This window comes from Cucurbita moschata, unplaced genomic scaffold (genome assembly GCF_002738365.1).
Source record: "Cucurbita moschata cultivar Rifu unplaced genomic scaffold, Cmos_1.0 Cmo_Scf00011, whole genome shotgun sequence".
Classification (NCBI taxonomy): Eukaryota; Viridiplantae; Streptophyta; class Magnoliopsida; order Cucurbitales; family Cucurbitaceae; genus Cucurbita; species Cucurbita moschata.
Genome location: NW_019268527.1, coordinates 1,809,393 through 1,815,392, shown reverse-complemented (window position 1 = coordinate 1,815,392; position 6,000 = coordinate 1,809,393).

The window sequence follows — 6,000 nt, the reverse complement described above, 5'->3', positions numbered from 1 at the left end:
AAAAAAAAAAAAAAAAAAAAAACATAAAAAACAAAAAAAACAATGTAACGACTCTAGTTTCCTACTTAACCTAGAGTCGTTATCGTCTCCATAACGTTATCATTTTATGCAAAAATAATCATTTGAAACTTCGTCATAAACAAGGCTATGAACTTACGCGTTCGAATAACATATTTAAAACAACATAACGGAATACTAAACAAAATAAATAAACATTAAAAGTAAAAACATCCTATTCTAACCTAAAGTCTACAAAAATTAAATACAATTGTCCTATATTTATGTCATGGTCTTACTTACGATGTCGTTGTCATCCCCTTGTCTCCAACTGAAATAGAAGTAGCATGTGACTTATTATTTTAAGAAATGATCAGTAAATGGCCCTACTATTAGGGTTAGGTGCAAACACATATAATCATGAGTGACAGCTATCCTTTTCATCTCTACTCTTAGGAGACTGTCCTAAATAGGTATTTGGATGTATATTTACTATTCTACACGCGACCCTCACATGCGAGTATGGTCCCACCAGTTGGTTCGCACACCTCTTGGACCCCTTTTTTGGTCGAGATAGCATTCTTTGGTGTTATTGTCGGACACCAGGTAAGAATAGTGACAATCGCAATATTATGATAAACATAATGATCGTTTTCCTGTCTCATAACGTACGCATCTATACCCTCGTAAAAGGAGAGATTCTCTAATGCATGTAATACAAAATGAGGCCTAAGGTCCCAACATTAGGTAAATATAAATTCCGAAATATATTTTAATCTTTTTCTATTATTATGTAAATACTAAATTTGGTTGAAATGAGTTTACCCATTTTTTAAAACTTTTTTCTCCATTTACTTAAAACTTTGTGATTGATATCCAAACTTTTAATTGGTAAAATTGAATAAATTAAATAATCTAAGCTTTTGAAAAAAGAATTGTACCTACTAAATTCATGTGTGTTTCTCTTTCTTATCACTTCCATTCTTACGAGAGATTGGATTTGACACACTCTAAATTTCGAGGTATCGAAAAATCAGGAGTGATTCAAACATACTATACAATGCCTGAAAAAGAAAGAAGGGGTGATAGAGAATGAAAGAATAGACCGAGATGGACCATTTTCCAACGACAAAAATCCTTTAATTTGATTTTTGTCCTTTATTGGTCCCACTCAGCAATCATGCTTGGTGGGGTCAAATAGGACTAGACCCAATTAGTTAGACCTATGAAAATTATAGCTTCTAAATTTGATTTCACATGTAAATGTATATATTATGTACCAAAAAGCTAAACCGCCTACGTGAATAAAAACTTTAAAATCTAGAAATTAAAAAAAAAAAAAAACTAAATTTTGATGTAAGTAGGGTTTCAATTTTTATTTTTCTTGGGGGAGATGATAGCTTCTATCACTTTTTTGAATCATTTCAAGAAATGACTTCCATTTCTATAGACCATCATATTTTTTTTTACCATTTTTTTAATCTATGGTTTTTAAAGAAGAACATTTCATAGTTTTTGTTCAAATAATATATAACCCTAAAGAAGAATGACCATTTTTTATTCATAATATTTTTCCTCTCGTTCTTGAACTCTTTCTAAATTTCAATGTCGTTCCTTCTTTTCCCAACATGGCTTCCCCTCATCCTCTTCCTCTCTTCACTTTTCATCGTCCTAAAATGAAAAGCAGCTGCAAATAGAAGACATGGTAATTTTCCCCCAAGCCCACCGAAGCTTTCAATCATTGGAAACTTGCATCAACTTGGCAAGCTCCCACACAAATCCCCAAGGCAACTCTCCACACAAATCCCCAAGGCACCTCTCTCAGCTTTACGGTTCCGTTATCAATCTCAGTCTCGATTGTATGGAAACAACTGTCATATTTTATATGGAAACAACTGTCATATTTTCTGTCAAGACTGCTCGAGCCCTTTTGAAAATTCATTATCTTCAAAGTTGCAACAGACCACAAGCTCAAGCTTTCAAAAAATTCACTTATAATTTTCATGACATTGTGTTTTCACCTTATAGTGATTACTTGTAGAGATGCGTAAAATTTGTACTCTTGAGCTTTTCAGTATGAAGAGGGTGATATCTTATGAATCTGTTAGAGGGCAAGAAGTTGATTTGCTTATTGAATCAATTTCAAAATTGGAGCAGTTGTTGATCTTAGTGAAAAATCGATGGATTTAATGAAATTGTGAGTGAAGCTAAGGCTCTATTGGGAAGCTATAGTGCTTCGGAGTTTTTTCCTATACATTTTGTGGGGAAGGTTTGATTGGTTTAGTGGCCAAGAAGCTAAACTCGAGTGGGTTTTTAATGTGATGACTGGTCGGTTCAAGAGGTGATTGATGAACATATTCATCCTAGGAGGCCTAAGCCAAAGCAAGATGATATCATTGATGTGCTTTTGACTATCAGTAAAAAGCAAGTTGAATCTTACGCGGTGTCATTACACATGAAAGCATCAAAGCCATTCTTTTTGTAAGCAACTTCTATACCTAAAGTTTAGTTTTAAAACTATTAACAAATAGCCTTCTAACATGTTTCTTTTGTATGATGTGCATCAACCGAACATAATTTTTGTAGGATTATCCACTAGTTCAGTTACTATAGTTTGGGCAATGGCAGAACTCGCTAACAACCCAAAATCGATGAAGAAAGCTTAAGAAGAAATCATGTGGGAAACATAAGAAAAGTAATAGAGAGAGACATAGAAGAGCTTCCATATTTGAAAATGATTGTGAAAGAGACGCTAAGACTACATCCATCAGCACCTCTTCTTCTTCCATGAGAAACCATTTCTCATTTCAAAATAGAAGGCTATGTGTGAATGTTTGATTAATCCACCAACTAAATGGGGGTGAGAGTTCTCTTATTTATAATCATTTTCAGGATACAGAAATATGATAAATTACAAATATTATGGAAATAGTAATAAAAGAAAAGAATAATAAATGAATGCAATATATTTGCCTTTAATAAGAGGGCAAATATGGTAACCCGTAATGTAAGATATTTGCCTTATAGTGAACGGTCAACTATCCTTAACACCCCCCCGCAAGCTGAGCGTCGGATTTGAACGAACGTAAAGCTTGGATCTGAAAAATTCAAAGAGAGGTCGAGAAATACTCTTTGTGAAGATGTCAGCAACTTGGAGATGAGAGGGTACATATTGTGTGTGAAGTTTGCCAGCGATAACAAGTTCTCGAAGGAAATGATAATCTAGTTCAACATGTTTGGCCCGCTTGTGAGAAATGGGATTAGAGCTCAAAAAAATAGCACTTTTGTTGTCACATAAGAGTAAGGGCTGCTTTGAAATAGGGACCTTGAGGTCATGCAAAAGATGCGTAACCCAAAGAAGTTTAGCAACGGTTGTGGCAAGAGCACGATACTCAGATTCACAGCTGGAGCGTGAGACAGTAGGTTGCTTTTTGGCACTCCAAGAAACCAGCTTGTTACCAAGATAAATAGAATAGCCGGATGTAGAACGACGAGTATCGGGACAACCAGCCCAGTCAGCATCCGAATAAGCGACTAGCGTACTAGGAACAGTGGATGGACGAAAGGTAAGACCAAAGTGGAGTGTTCCTTTGACATAGCGAAGAATACGTTTGACAGCAAGAAAGTGATCTGCAGTAGGGGCATGCAAGAATTGACCGCATAGGCAATATCTGGACGCGTAATAGTCAAGTACTGAAGGGCGCCAACAAGAGATCTGTAGAGAGTAGGATTAGAGAAAGGAGAACCATCAACAGTCAGGTGTTGAGAAACAACCATGGGAGTGTGAACTGGTTTGCTATCGAGCAACTGAGCACGAGTAAGAATATCTCGAGCATATTTTAACTGACTAATAAAGAGACCATCAGGAGTGGGTGAAGCTTCAAGACCAAGAAAGTAACTGAGAGAACCCAAATCTTTGGTAGCAAACTCAGAATGAAGCTTGCGAGTAAAGCTGTCAATAAGAGATGAGTTGTTGCCGGTAACAATAATGTCATCAACATAAAGAAGCAAATAGATAATGTTAGATTGCTGATGAAAGACAAAAAGGGACGTGTCAGCGCGACTGCAAGAAAACCCAAGTGTGAGAAGAAATGAGCTAAAACGCTGAAACCAAGCACGAGGAGTTTGCTTTAAACCATAGAGGGCTTTCTTTAATAGACAAACATGAGTGGGAAATCGAGGATCAATATACCCAGGAGGTTGTTCCATATGAACACGTTCAATAAGAGTTCCATTGAGAAAAGCATTCTTGACATCAAGTTATCGAAGAGACCATTTATTTGTGACTGCAATAGAAAGCACAACACGGACAGTGGTAGCTTTGACAACCGGACTGAAAGTGTCAGTGTAGTCAAGACCAGAAACCTGAGTATAACCTTTGGCAACAAGACGAGCCTTGAAACGCTCGACAGATCCATCAGGCAAATATTTAATACGAAACACCCATTTAGAGCCCACGATGTTGGTGTTGGCAGGGCAAGGAACCAAAGTCCAAGTATCATTTTGTTGTAATGCTCGAATTTCTTCATCCATGGCAGCCACCCAAGCAGGATTCTTAGCCGCAGATTTGAATCCTTTTGGCTCAGTGGATGCAAGAAGAGCAGAAAGAAGTCCAGATGAGCCCAAAATACCAAGATTTGCTGGATGACGAGTCTTGAATATACCAGCTTTGGCTCGTGTGATCATAGGATGAGTGCCCAAAGAAGAGAAATCAACAGGAGGTTCAATAGAGGTCGAATTAGAAGTCGAGGGTGGCAAAGTGGAACCTGCAAGAGAAGTATCAACCTGCACAGACTCATCTACAAGGTCAGAACAAATATCACACGGGGATGAACTGGATCGAGGAGTTTGCGGTGATGAAGTGGTAGGGGGGATGAATCAATATGATGAAAATGTGGTTCTAAGACATTTGAAATAGGAATAGAGGAAAGAGGTTGGGTCTGGAAGCTAGGGATAGCAGGAAAATGGGTTTCATCAAATTGAGCATGACAGGTGATATATAGCTTAGTGGTGGCTGGATCAAGACAGCGAAACCCTTTATGAGCAGGACTATAACCCAAAAAAATACAAGGAATGTTGCGGGGAGAAAGCTTGTTAGGCAATATAATCACGCAAATAAGGATAAACACGACAACCAAAGGGATGAAAATTGTCATAATGTGGAGTGTAGCCATAAAGAAGTTCAAAGGGTGACTTACCTCCAAGAAGTGGAGTAGGCAACCGGTTGATAATATAAGCTGCAGTGCTGAAGGCGTCAACCCAAAAACGAGAAGAAAGATGAGAGTGAAAGAGAAGGGCCAAGCCAGTCTCAGTCACATGACGATGTTTTCTCTCAGCACGACCATTTTGAGCAGGTGTATATGGACAAGAGAGTTGATGGTGGATGCCAGAATTACGTAAATGAGTTTTGAAACAAGTACTAGTAAATTCGGTACCACCATCGCTTTGAAATACCTTGATACGAGAAGAATATTGATTTTCCACAAATTTTTGAAATTGAACAAAAATATAAAAAAAAATCAGATTTAAATTTTAAAGGGTAAATATGGTAACCCGTAATGTAAGGCAAATATCTAGATATTTGCCTTATAGTGAACGGTCAACTATCCTTAACATATATTTGCCTTTAATAAATGAATGCAATATATTTGCCTTTAATAAGAGGGCAAATATGGTAACCCGTAATGTAAGGCAAATATCTAGATATTTGCCTTATAGTGAACGGTCAACTATCCTTAACACTATGATTTTCACCCAAAAACAATAGTTCAAGTAAACATTTGGGCAATTGGGCGAGACCCCACATATTGGAAATACCCCAGAAGAGTTCCTTCTAGAGAGATTTATAGAAAGATCGATTGATTACAAAGGACAACATTTTGAATTATTGTCATTTGGATCGGGTCGGAGGATGTGCCCAAGGTTAAATATGGGTGAAAATTGTGGAGTTGATTTTAGGGAATCTTTTGTACCATTTTGATTGAAAGCTGCTCAATGGAATGA